Here is a 14,273-nt window from a genome sequence, read left to right on the forward strand (position 1 = left end):
ATCGTACCACGCACATGGATGCAGTGCAGGAAGAAGTTCAATGATTTGACACGAGCAGTCAAGGTGAGTGAGTTCAGGTTTCAAACGGCATGTCCACCCAACTGTACCACTAGCCTCATCCACTGCTCCACGTACAACACCCCCCATCACCCACATACCAAAAAACTCTTCCAATCAATACTGAACCCTTCAAATCATATGCTGCATCTCACCATCACACATTACCATTCTGGCAAGCCACACACCCACAACTCACAGGTCACACACACTGGCAGATATTCAATCATGACCGCCACATCACCCAATCATCTTACAGGACACTCACTGACACACTTCCCTCTTTGAGTGGCGCACAAAAGCAGGCAGCAGGAAAGAACAGACGGAGGACAGGCACGCCTACACATCCTCCTGGAGGAAACAGTGCTGTCCATCATTGGACTGGCCGAGGCTGAGGCTGTGGCCACTGGTGGTGCTGGAGGTATCGATGATGAGGGTCTCTGCATACCTAATCCTCCTTCTCGCTTCCCAGGTCTCCATCATCCCACAATCTTTTCTGATTCACGTGTTGCAGACAGTGTAAGCACATACATCTTACTTTCTCCTCTCCCCGCACCACAACTCAACCCGTGTCCCTTTGTCATTTCAGATACCCAAGAACTGGAACCGGCCCAGTTAGAGGAGGCAGAGGAAGATGGCTGTGATGATAAAGACACGCCGTCACTCAATCTTACACTTGCAGCCGCCAGCTCAGATACTGACACTGCACGTAGTTTAGAAGCTAGGGGATAGAGGGGGGATCTGCACGTGGTAAGACACCGGGCACAAGTGCGCAGGAGCCGAGGCTGCGGGGGAGCCACAGATACCACAGGTGCCAGCTCATCGGAGGGCGAGGTCACACACCAGTTCTGCCTCAGAGGAGTCAGATGATGACTTCGATGGGCCAGGCTACTGATGACGGCTGATGGGCGTACACTACCAAATGCTTGGGGCACTGGAAAGCCTGCCAGAAAACCTGTGCACAATGTCAAGGGGCATGGAGGAGTCCAGCTCCAATTTGGAACAGAGTTTTGCGCAGAGGTTGGAGCCCAACTTTTCCCACATGGAACGGATGGTCACCTCCATCAACACACCTGTGCAACCCACCATGATGCGGCATCTGATGACCGATGTCACCACTTCCATTACAGCACAAACATCTGCCATCCAAGCTTTGGAAGCTCAGACTGCTACTATCGTGGCTCTGGGTTCTACTGTGGAACGGGGCTTCAAGGGCATGATAGCAGTCCAGCAATCTGTTCTCCAGCAGATCACCAGGATTGCTGACGCACTGCCCCAGGAGAGTGGCAGTGGTGCCATGGAAGATGAACCTGCTGTCCTTTCTCAGGATGACAGCATTCTTGCTTCCACGCCTGCTACTTGCCAGTGTCCTTGCTGTTGCCTGTCAGCCAGCTTCAGCCCAGGCCCTCCTGGCCCAGAGCTGCTCGAGGTCATTCTCCATGGCCATTTGCATGCTCCTCAATTGAAGGTCAGCAACTTTCCACCACACATGCTCTAGCCATTGGGATTGCACTTCGTAGGAGCACTAGGAAAGGTAAAGGCACACGAACGACAAGCACTGAGGGGATGCACAAGGGTGAATAGTATCAGTTTGTTTGAATCATTTGATGTGTAAATCTATAAATGTGGTTATAAATTTATATTTGGTGTTAGTTTTCATTTCTGCATTGAGCTGAGGGAGGAAGCAATGTGTAATCATAAGGAGGACGATTTGATAGTCAAGTGGGAGAGGAAAGGTAAGGAGTGTGGGACTATTGGTGAAGGGGGAGGTGTCGTTGAGGTTACTGGTGTTGCTCATTAATCATCTGATCACGCAGAGCTCTGACAGACAGGGCCTGTCTACCTTGTTGCCTCCCTACCTCTTCCTCCACTTCCTCCTCCTCCACCTTCTGGCAACTTGTCCTGCTCTGCATGGCCTCTCTTCATGCTCCCAGTCATGTTCAATTCTCAGAGGAAGCCCTAGCAGCCCACCCATGTCTGGAAGCAACTTTGTCCAGCACATTATTTTAAATGCTACTAATAATACTGTAAAACCAGCCAGACCACTCTCTATAGAATATTGCAACTTTCTCCAAGTATAGGAAACTTCCACAAACACCCACAATTGTACCAGCAGCCAGAATAACTAATCCAGCAACTAACCTGTAACTCCTGCATGCTCCCTTTAAATAGCGTTGGTGGGGGCTTCCTTCATGCCCTTTAATTCCTGTTCAGCTGTGCGAGGTTAGGACAGTGCGTTGACTGGAGCGGGGAGTTCGAAAATGTCGCTGGCTGCTTCAAACCAGCATTGCTCATTGATTTATGTCATAATCTCTCTACATGCTTCCGATGTTCGTTAGGTGCGCATGTGCAACCACCTTTACCAAGATGGCGTCCTGCGCACTTCACATTGGAAGTGTGCACGCGCCCGTCTTGGACACCATTTTTGGAGCTTAGGTGTCTGGGTAGCTCCTACAAAACGGCCGCTACACGGCCCCATTTAGCTCTCGTGACATTCTGTGTGACTTTATGCCCTGTATTGTGGGATGAGGACTTCAGATTTAAAGTGCTCCTGCTTACCTCTCTGCAGAATTTTGGGCCTCGTTTGGCCATCTGTTTCTAAGAGCCCTACATGAAATGAGTTTGGGTAGCCTAATTCAGTTCCTTGTGGGCGTGGCTCACATCACAAAACTGCTCATAACCTGACCCTAAATTGGCAATTTCACCTGGAGTCCATAAGAATGGCTGGTGTACAAAATAGAAATGATTTACTGTTGCAGTGCAGGGTGCTCTTCATAGTTTGAAGTTGAGGCATATTGCTGGGGCAACATAGAGGGACATTTACTCTGCATCTAACCATTGCTGCACTTGATTTTCATGCCCAAATAAATGGCACGCAAGAATGCAAAATGGGTTGGATTGATTAAAATTACATGTAAGTGAAGTCCTGACATTAAACTTCCAATTTTGCCAGTTGGGTGCCTGTATGCCACCTAAAACTGAGTACACCTGTATAAAACAGCATTGCTAGGCAGCTAGATCAAGGCTGAAATACATCTAAAGGGTCACAGAATCATAGAATCATAGAAGTTTACAACATGGAAACAGGCCCTTCGGCCCAACATGTCCATGTCGCCCAGTTTATACCACTAAGCTAGTCCCAGTTGCCTGCACTTGGCCCACATCCCTCTATACCCATCTTACCCATGTAACTGTCCAAATGCTTTTTAAAAGACAAAATTGTACCCGCCTCTACTACTGCCTCTGGCAGCTCGTTCCAGACACCACCCTTTGAGTGAAAAAATTGCCCCTCTGGACCCTTTTGTATCTCTTCCCTCTCACCTTAAATCTATGCCCCCTCGTTATAGACTCCCCTACCTTTGGGAAAAGATTTTGACTATCTACCTTATCAGCCCCTCATTATTTTATAGACTTCTATAAGATCACCCCTAAACCTCCTACTCTCCAGGGAAAAAAGTCTCAGTCTATCCAACCTCTCCCTATAAGTCAAACCATCAAGTCCCGGTAGCATCCTAGTAAATCTTTTCTGCACTCTTTCTAGTTTAATAATATCCTTTCTATAATAGGGTGACCAGAACTGTACACAGTATTCCAAGTGTGGCCTTACTAATGTCTTGTACAACTTCAACAAGACCTCCCAACTCCTGTATTCAATGTTCTGACCAATGAAACCAAGCATGCTGAATGCCTTCTTCACCACCCTATCCACCTGTGACTCCACTTTCAAGGAGCTATGAACCTGTACTCCTAGATCTCTTTGTTCTATAACTCTCCCCAACGCCCTACCATTAACGGAGTAGGTCCTGGCCCGATTCGATCTACCAAAATGCATCACCTCACATTTATCTAAATTAAACTCCATCTGCCATTCATCGGCCCACTGGCCCAATTTATCAAGATCCCGTTGCAATCCTAGATAACCTTCTTCACTGTCCACAATGCCACCAATCTTGGTGTCATCTGCAAACTTACTAACCATGCCTCCTAAATTCTCATCCAAATCATTAATATAAATAACAAATAACAGCGGACCCAGCACCGATCCCTGAGGCACACCGCTGGTCACAGGCCTCCAATTTGAAAAACAACCCTCTACAACCACCCTCTGTCTTCTGTCGTCAATCCAATTTTGTATCCAATTGGCTACCTCACCTTGGATCCCGTGAGATCTAACCTTATGTAACAACCTACCATGCGGTACCTTGTCAAAGGCTTTGCTAAAGTCCATGTAGACCACGTCTACTGCACAGCCCTCATCTATCTTCTTGGTTACCCCTTCAAAAAACTCAATCAAATTCGTGAGACATGATTTTCCTCTCACAAAACCATGCTGACTGTTCCTAATCAGTCCCTGCCTCTCCAAATGCCCGTAGATCCTGTCTCTCAGAATACCCTCTAACAACTTACCCACTACAGATGTCAGGCTCACCGGTCTGTAGTTCCCAGGCTTTTCCCTGTCGCCCTTCTTAAACAAAGGCACAATATTTGCTACCCTCCAATCTTCAGGCACCTCACCTGTAGCTGTCGATGATTCAAATATCTCTGCTAGGGGACCTGCAATTTCCTCCCTGACCTCCCATAACGTCCTGGGATACATTTCATCAGGTCCCGGAGATTTATCTACCATTTATCATTGTAGATACTGGCAAAAGTGTTCTTATAAATGCATTACTGGACTGTTTTACTTAGTTTTCTACCCAATAAAGCTTCAACCCTGAGCTTTGTACCTTTTGCTGGGAGGCTTCCATCTTCAACCCGTGACACAGTCAAAATAGTTAACTATGATTTTGCCTTTGGGAATACCTCCCTATCTGTGCTATTTAGAGGAGAATGAGAAGGATGAGGATGAGCAACACGGGAAGGACAGGCAGTAAATTTGTTACCTATTCACTGGTACCCTCCCACCTGATTGTACAGACCAAGGTGCTCCTACCTCCACCTGACCCAGGATCAGTGCATGTGTTCACAGGAAAAGTTACCCACGAGTTGTGCTGAAACCTGACCCGTAGACCACCTCTACCACAAGCACTGCGCTGCCAATAGCCGTGAAAGTCACCACCGTCCTGAATTTGAATGAAACGAGGTAATTTCAGGCTGTATCTGGGGACATCTGTAACATTAGCCAAACAACTGTGCACAGGTGCATCAAGCAAGTGACTGATGCACTGTTTGCTAGAGTTCGCATCACCTGCACGTCAGCTTCTCGATGGATTCCCAGTGACAGCATAAGAAGAAACTCTAATTTTACAAAGTGGCAGGATTCCCAAAAAGTGTTGTATACGGCACTTGTGTGATCATTTGTGCTCCGTTTGAGAATCCCATTAACTGTAGCAGCGGGAAAGGCTCTCACTCACTCAAAGGTATGGCCTGCTGAGTTGAGAAGGTTTTGGGTTCAAATCCCACTCCAGAGACTTCAGCACAATATCCAGGCGAGCACTCCAGTGCAGTACTGAGATAGTGCTGTACTGTCGGAGGTGCCGTCTTTCAGATGAGATGTTAATACAGGGCTGTGTAAAATCAATCAAAAATAGTTGCTTTTGTTTCCTTTTTAAAACAGAAACAACCAACAGTTTTATGAATTGTTTTGGTCATTTCTATTAAGAACATTGTAGAGCATGTGGCTGCAATTGGGGAAGGAAGGGTGGGGGGGGGGAGAATTGGTTTGGACCTGTGACCCATGGCAAAGGATAGTGGAGCACTGACTTAGGCTTATATAAATCTTTACAAAAGTTCTGGATCTGGGAGCTTCTCTCATTGAATGGAATTCACTTAGATGATAGGTATAATATTGATCGCGGCTGAATGCATAATTTATATCTCATTTAATTTTTAATGTATATTGAAGAGGAGGCTGATTGTCGCAATGTGTTTGCACACTGCTGGGAATTTTAGCTTTCTTTCTCTTCCCCTGCTTCTGTCTCTTTCACTTCTCTCTCTCTCTCTCCTCTTCTGGCTCTCTTCACTTCTGTTTCTCTCAATATTTATTTCTACCTCTTCACGTGTTTTTCTTTCTCTCCTTCACTGCCTCTCTCTCCTTTCTCAGCTCCTCTATTTCTGTTTCTTCACTTATCTTTGCTCTTTTTACTTTCCCCTTTTCTCCTCCCAGTTCTTCGACCCTGTGTGTTTTATCTTTCTCCTTTGTCTCTGCAACGGATTTTTTTTCTATTTCTTGCAGCTCCAGTGAGAGTTGGAGGGAATGTGTTAATGTACCACAGAGAAGGGAGGGTGTGGGCCATCGATGTAGCGCTGAGATGGGGCTGCTGATAAATCTCAGCGAGTTGGCCTGGGACCTCAGGAGCACAAGAACTACTACATAAATAAAAGAAGTGCATTTCTTTTTGTTGGAGCTGCACTCAAACGGTACCTCGGCTCTTTGGAATTGTAGTTTTTGCACATGACTTGTGCTTATGCATTTTGTTTGTGTACTTTCAAGCATTTATATCGGGCCTCTGAATGTCAGCTGGTTGGGGAGGATTGTGAAGCATGTGAAGGGTGGAGAGGTTTTACTCAGAGTCCAGGATTTTGAGAGACCCTGCTGGGTTATTGAGTATATATTACAGGATAAGTGTTGCTTATTAGTTATCTAGAATGGTGTGAGCAAGTAAGATGGTGAATGCATTTTGGAGACTTTCTTTTCCTGAAGGTGATTGCGTAGAATTTATTTTTGATGACGTACATTTGGGAAGGAAATTGAAATTGTGGAGAACGGTTTTGTGTAATTTGATTAGTGAATTAGTGATGTTTCCGCTTGTGGGGGAATCCAGAACTAAGGGCCATGAATATAAGATAATCACCAATAAATCCAATAAGGAATTCAAGAGAAACCTCTTTACTCAGTGAGTGGTTAGAATGTGGAACCTGCTATCACATGGGATGGTTGAGGCGACTCACATAGATGCATTTAAGGGGAAGCTAGATAAACACATGAAGGAGCAAGGAATAGAAGGATATGCTGATAGGGTTAGATGAAGTAGGGAGGGAGGAGGGTTGTGTACAGCATAAACACCCAGTGTGGATCAGTTGGGCCAAATGGCGTGTTTCTGTGCTGTAAATTCAATGTAATATAACAGGTAGAAAGTAACCAATTACAAAGGAGAAAAACACTGGCTCAATTGGTGACAAAGAAAAAGAAATAGACAGGTGTGATAGTTACAATGTTGATGTTGGACCAAGAGAAATTATTATTATAATGATGTAGAATAAATGAAAAAGAAACTTTGCCAATACAGCATGACTCCTGTCTAAGTTAATCATGTCTGTCATGTTTCAGGATTTCAAACCGTGCTTTTATGGGGAGACTTCACTGCAATGTATGTTAAAAATGTTACTATTGAGTTAAACTCAGCGCTCAAGGAGTTAAATTAATCGTATTCAGTTTAGTCTAAAAGCTGACACTGGAATCAGGCATTTATGAACAGAACACAGGCACCAAGAAAGGCTTTTGGAAACAGGACACTGCACAGGCAGACATCAAAAGGCTGTGAAAGACACGGGGACAGCAGGGAGAGTAGATCTGGCCTAGGCCATAGGACAGGAAGTGGGGCTAGTATTGTGTGTTTTTTATTTTGTATCAGTACGTGAATATATATTGTATCAATTAAACTAAGTGACTTTGATCATATCTGTTCCTCTGTACATTTCCACTTACTGTGGAATAAAGCAGTTTACAATTCGAACCCAACTTCGCCTCATCTACTGTTATCTCATTCCGCCTTCAGAAAAATTGAAGCAACATACATGCAAAAGACACGAGTATCTAGTCCTGATCTCAAAGGGATGCTAATGTTACATCCCCGGGTTATGTTATCTTACAAGTAGATGGAGTGCATTGTGAGTCAACTCCCATAAAAGTAAAACATTCTGACTGCTGGCGGGAGTGACTGACCCCACTGAACCTGCGAAGATATCGACAACAGACCGGAATTTGTTACACCGTCACTAACCTGGGTGGAGTTTGAATTGTATAGTGTTGAAAAGCTGGTTAACCCCTTTTCACTGCTAATGAGCCTTCTGGCATCTATCGTTTTGTATTTCTGAGAATGATTTGTAGTAAATTCTAACGTGCAGGACAAAGTATCCAGGCTGCTGGTACTGGTAGATTAGCAATCAAGCGCTGTTTGCTGGCGATGAGCTTGTGAATCTTGGAGGCTCGCTGGCTGGGAGTGCAGGTCAGAGATAGGAAGTTTTAACACTAGGGCTAATTCTGTGACCAAGCACCCACCTCGTGAGGCTTAAAGTCTGGAGGGGAGCTTTACAAAATGACCCCTTGGTCTGCCGATCAAATAAACATTTATCTAGCAGCAGTTGCAGTATTATGGAGCAGTGATAAAACCTGCGTCTAAGGACTTGGGTTCAGCCCCACTACCGTCAGAGATTTTGCTTTTGTATGCAGGAGAATCTTTAGTGACATTAGTCAGTGGCAATATTAATGAGAATGCAGTTTTTGAAATGTAAAGCTTCACGTTGTTCATTATCTTTTCTGATTTACTCTTAAGAAGAATTAGAGTGGATCGCTGTTTTTCCGTACAGTTTGGGAAATGCGCATTTTTGGACAAGTGAATAATTCCGATAACTCCAAAGTTGTGCTGCATGAAATGATATTAATGCAGCACAGAAGCTTGATATGCTGTGTGATGAAATAATCACACACCTGGTCCAGCCAGTTTGGAAGAACAGCTTCCCACTGTGTTGTCTTAAAGAGACACACTCAGTATGAAACAGTACGAATCAACCTTTTGTTTGTTTGGGGATGGAGAGGACCTTGTAAAGCTGTGCATCCATGACACCACACCGGTGATACAATACTGTATTTCAGCAGGGTTTACATCATTGAAGACTGACCAGCACTTTCTCAGGGTAACAAGGGGTGGGCACTAAATGCAGGCCTCGCCAGCGACACCCACATCCCAAGGATGAATAAAAAACAAATTGTGCTCTGTGCTTACAAATGCAGTTTAAAAAAGAAAGCTCGCCAAATACTTTATCCTTTTAAAACTAACATTTTCAAGTCTAAATGGAGAAATATGATTTTTTTTTTAGAAACACGGCATACTTATTGAGAGCTGACAAATTTAAGTTTGGAAACCAACAATTCATTTTAAAAATGAATTAGAAAAGCTGCTAATGTCGTGGAATATTTCTTTTTAAAGAAAAACCTTCCCACTAATACACAAAAACATTGGTTAACCCTGGCTGGGAATTTCCTCAGAGCTGCTCCTGCTCCTCTGCCGCAACTTCACCGTAAGTGCGTTGAGATCCCCACTTACGTGCGTGAACGGGGTGTCCATCACACTTCCAGCGCAGTTACGGTGGCGGAGCAGGAGGAGCTCCGAGGAAACTCCCTGCTTTGTTTATAGTTCCCCTTTTGAGTCATGCGGGGAAATCAGACAACAACAACAAAAACACCTTGCATTTATATAGCACCTTTAACCAAGTAAAACGTCCCAAGGTGCCTCACAGGAGCGTTATCAAACAAAACTTGACACCAAGCCACGTAAGGAGATATTAGGACAGGTGACCTAAAGCTAAGCTGACCTAAGAGGTAGGTTTTAAGGAGCGTCTTAAAGGAGAAGAGAGAGTAGAGAGGTGGAGAGTTTTAGGGAGGGAATTCCAGAGCTGAGGGCCTAGGCAGCTGAAGGCACGGCCGCCAATGGAGGAGCGATTAAAATTGGGGATGTGCAAGAGGCTAGAATTGGAGGAGTGCAGAGTTCTCGGAAGGTTGTAGGGCTGGAGGAGCGTACAGAGATAGGGAGGAGCGAGGCCATGGAGTGATTTGAAAACAAGGATGAGAATTTTAAAGTGGAACAGCTTAGCCTACAGTTGATGATAGCCCCACATTGATCAGGTAGACAGGGAGAATTGACCTGTCTAGTGGAAATGGTATTCTGGACCCTGTCAATTTGTATTTTGCACAGTGGAAAATGATGAAGATGTAAAGTAAATCTCGCACGCGTCCCTCACAGTAGTCTTTGAACAGACAATGCAATGGTGATCTTGCGGTATAACCAAAGCAAAATACCGCAGATGCTGGAAGTCTGAAATGAAAACAGAAAATGCTGGAAACACTTATCAGGTCAGGCAGCATCTCTGGAGATAGAAGCAGTTAATGTTTCAGGAGGATGACTTTTCATGCTGGACGATGTTAGAGATGAACAGCTTTTAAGCAAATACAGAGCCAGGGAAAGAATAAAAGGGAAATATCTGTGATAGGGTCGAGTGCAGCCGTGATTAACAGACAAAATGGTGCACTTAATCCCTCCTGCCCTCCACCCTATCACGGGCCTTTCCCTTTTATTCTTTTCCTGCCCACTTTTTCCTGGCTCTGTATTTGCTTAAAAGCTGTTCATCGCCAGCATCTTCCAGTTCTGATGAAAAGTCATCGACCTGAAACATTAACTCTGTTTCTCTCTCCACAGATGCTGCCTGACGTGCTGAGTATTTCCAGCATTTTCTGTGGTCTTGCAGTATGATAAGCTCGCTTTCTGTTTTAACACTTCACAGATCGGGGGAGGGAATGTCTCTGGCTAGTGCCAGCTCTGAAAGGCTGCTAATAGCAGCACTGACTGATGAGCCTGGTAACTTGCTCAGAGTACTTAGTACAAAGTGCTTTCTTATCCTATTGTTTTGCTTACAATAGTGATAACACAGAACCTGAAAGCACTTACCATTATTGCACCTGTTAGCACTTCTTCACTGCTCGTCTTTTCATGCTTTTTTTCTCCATGGGACAAATGACTTTTAAAAAAAAAACTCAAAACGACTTCGACAATTTATCAAATTGGCAAAGGATTTTTTTTTCATGCTACCAGCTCAGGACCAGCTGTCATTTCTCTTTCCAGTGACAGTTTCACTGTTTTGATAATAAAAGCTAAATCTTCTCAAAACTCTGTTTAAGCAGTTTTATCTCACGCACCACTGAAAATAAGACAGGAAATCAGTGTGGCTGGATTTATTGCTCAGCCACAAATCCACTAATAACGTGCCACATGAACAAACAAGTGATGCACTGTTTCTGACAGGTTGCTCTCTTACATTTCTCCTTGTAATCGTCAGTCGCAGTTTCTTGAGACCAGGTAGACTTCAAATGTGAATCATGACTTGTTTTGTTTGCCTACGACACTAATGAAAATAGAATGTGATTTCACTTCATTTGAGGGTGCATGTTCTTTGTGAAAAATCATTTTATAAATCTTTAGTTGTTTGGGAAAGGAGAAAAGCCAGGAGGGGCTGTCATTTTAGCTTTGGTGGCATTAAATGTAAGTGACGCAATGATTCATTTCAAAGGCAGTTTATGCCACTGTGTTGCATATTTTACATAGAATGCATATCACAGAAACAGGCCATTCAGCCCAACTGGCCCATGCTGGTGTTTATACTCCACACGAGCTTCCTCCCACCCCTCTTCATCTAACCCTGTCAGCATAACCTTCTATTTCTTTCTCCCTTATGTGTTTATTCAGCTTCCCTTTAAATGCATCTATGCTATTCACCTCAACTATTCCTTGTGGTTGCAAGTTCCACATTCTAACCACTCTCTTGGTAAAGAAGTTTCTCCTGAATTCCCTATTGGATTTATTAGTGACTATCTTATATTGATGGCCCCTAGTACAAATTAATATTAGCAACAGCAACTGGTGGAGTGAGAAGTGACTATTTACGCAGCAGCTTCTAGTCTGCAAAGAAGGGCTGCAATCTTGCTTTAGTCACCATACAACCTTGTCAGCACTGATTGAATTATCTGGCATGGGAATACTTGATTAAAAATTTCACATTGTGGTGATATCTGCACAATTCTTAACTCTTTATCGAGGCTCTTGCAGCATCTCATCGCTCTTTGTGGGACCTCGTTGTCACAAGTTAGCTGCCTCGTTTACTTACAAAACAACAGTGACTGCACTTCAAAAGTAAATTCATTGGCTTCTCTTATATCTGTCAGTTTTAAATAAAAATTGAAATAGATTGAGAGTTCAATTTGAACTAAAGGCCTAACCATAATAAGAATATCATTAATTAAATAAGAATATCATTAATTTACTGGCAGAAAAATGCTGGCCAGCTGTGCTGTTAAAAACACTAAGTTATTATAGTCAGTTCACTTTAGAAAGATTCTTAGTCATGTTAGTTGGAGTTAGCCCCAGGGATATAATTACATTCCAATAATCTTGGCATAAATAAGATAGGTAATGATTGTGATCACTTTATTAACATGATTGAAAATTTTATTCAACTGAGCAATACGTATACTGATGATATGAAGAGAATAGAGTAACAAATGACATTGATTAAATCAGCATTATCTTTTCACAAGATGAAACGGAGCAGATCATGTTAATGCATTGCAGACTCTCAAATTAAATACTAATGATGACATTGAGATGATTTAAGAGGTGCAGGACTGTGTCATTGTAAATCAGGACAGTGCCTCAAGGAGGGAGTGACTTCTTGGAAAAGCACGCTGCTCACTCGATGACCTCACTGTTTGGGAAACTGGCCACATCTTTACTTTTGTCTCAAAACTATCTGTTCAGGTGACTTAGTTGGTAAATGCACTGTCTAGTGTGGAACTGATGCACACAGCTCAGGATGACCCCCAAGATTGATCCCTGGTTTGTGTTGAGAGACAGCCTATTTCCTTTGGAGGAAGAGTTCCCTGCAAAGTAATGCTGGTGCCAATGGAAGCACCAAAATCAAAACCCCCGCCCCACGTTATACCTCCAAAGTTCCAAGGCTGTCTCTGTTTCCTCCTGCCCATCACCTCTCCTGCCCCCAATGCTTCTGAGCTCCCTGCCCACTCGAGCCTCAATCCCAATACTCTGCAGCTATTTCCTTACCTCCCCCAACCCCCTTCGCCTCATCAAATTCCTCCCCTCCGTAAGACCTACCACCTGGCAGCAACTGGGCTTCAGTAGGTGTTGCTAATTTGCCTCTGCCCACGAACAAGCCAGCACTGGCAAAATTGCACAAGATGTTTCGCTAACTGTGGATGGGTGAGATTTGTGCCTGGGGGCGTTGAATTGAATGGGTCTTACCTGTGACAGCATATTAGAAGAACAAAAGACACAAGTAAATATCAAAGGCTGTAGCAGCATGACGAATAAAATAAATAAGAAGGCCTGAGGTGGGAGAGAAGGAAAGAAATGAGTACGAACAGGCCACACTGGAAATAATGAAATAGAGGAATAACAACAGGGCAGCGAGCAAAGAAGAAAGTAAATGAACAAAAGAGAACGCCTACAGGCTGGCTGGAAATAAAGAAATGAGTTGGATCGGACCTGGCTGGAATTTGCTCAATAAATAAAGAAGAATGTGGAGAATATAAGAAACCAATATCGCTGCCAAAAGGATTTGAGGAGGCATGGAAAATTTTCAGATTTATACTCAGTGACTCTAAAGTAAGTGTTGAACCGTTTTCTGATTAGTAGCTGGGAAATTTAAGTCAATTAGCATGATTGACACACAAACACATTAAGGGGCCGATTTTATTGACTGGTATACAAAAGGAAGAAACAGCTTGCATTTATATAGTGCCTTTCATGACTTCAGAATGTCCCAAAGTGCTTTACAGCCAATGAAGTACTTTTGAAGTGTAGTCACTGTTGTAGGAAACGCGACAGCCAAATTGCGCACAGCAAAGTCCCACAAACAACAATGAGATAATGACCAGGTAATCTGTTTTAGTGATGTTGGTTGAGGGATAAATATTGGTCAGGACACCGGGGAGAGCTCCCCTGCTGTTCTTTGAAATAGTGCCATGGGATCTTTTATGTCCACCTAAGAGGTTAGACGGGCCCTCAGTTTAACATCTCATCCAAAAAACGGCACCCCCAACAGTGCAGTTCTGAATGTCCCTGACGCGACTCGTCTTAACACTTTTGTTCTTATGACTCTCTGACTTACCGCGCGCAATGCCATGGGACAGCAGTTAGAATAAATCAAAAATGGTACAGCAGCACGCGCAGATATCATTCTTCTGATGCAAAACAATCTTAAAATGTTCAGTCTTTCTGACCTGCAACCTGAAACTAACGAGCTGAAAATTTTTTGACTAAACAGCAATTAAACTGAGCGTTATGGCAATTAGACTTTTGGACTTTAAAGGGACATAACAGAGTAATACATTGTGCATTGTGTGGTATAACACTCCTGTTGTTATAGATTAACATATTATTTCATTTTCCACGAACGATACCAAAGTAGATTCACTGGTATGATGCCTA

At 43.6% G+C, this 14,273-nt stretch overlaps 1 protein-coding gene across 1 annotated transcript in view; it reads left to right on the forward strand.

The window, feature by feature from the left end:
* Positions 1–14,273, forward strand: part of LOC137328402 (janus kinase and microtubule-interacting protein 1-like) — a 244,443-nt gene that overhangs the window by 225,830 nt on the left and 4,340 nt on the right. The gene's annotated exons all lie outside the window — the stretch shown is intronic.

The sequence above is a fragment of the Heptranchias perlo genome, chromosome 1 (assembly GCF_035084215.1).
Source record: "Heptranchias perlo isolate sHepPer1 chromosome 1, sHepPer1.hap1, whole genome shotgun sequence".
Classification (NCBI taxonomy): domain Eukaryota; kingdom Metazoa; phylum Chordata; class Chondrichthyes; order Hexanchiformes; family Hexanchidae; genus Heptranchias; species Heptranchias perlo.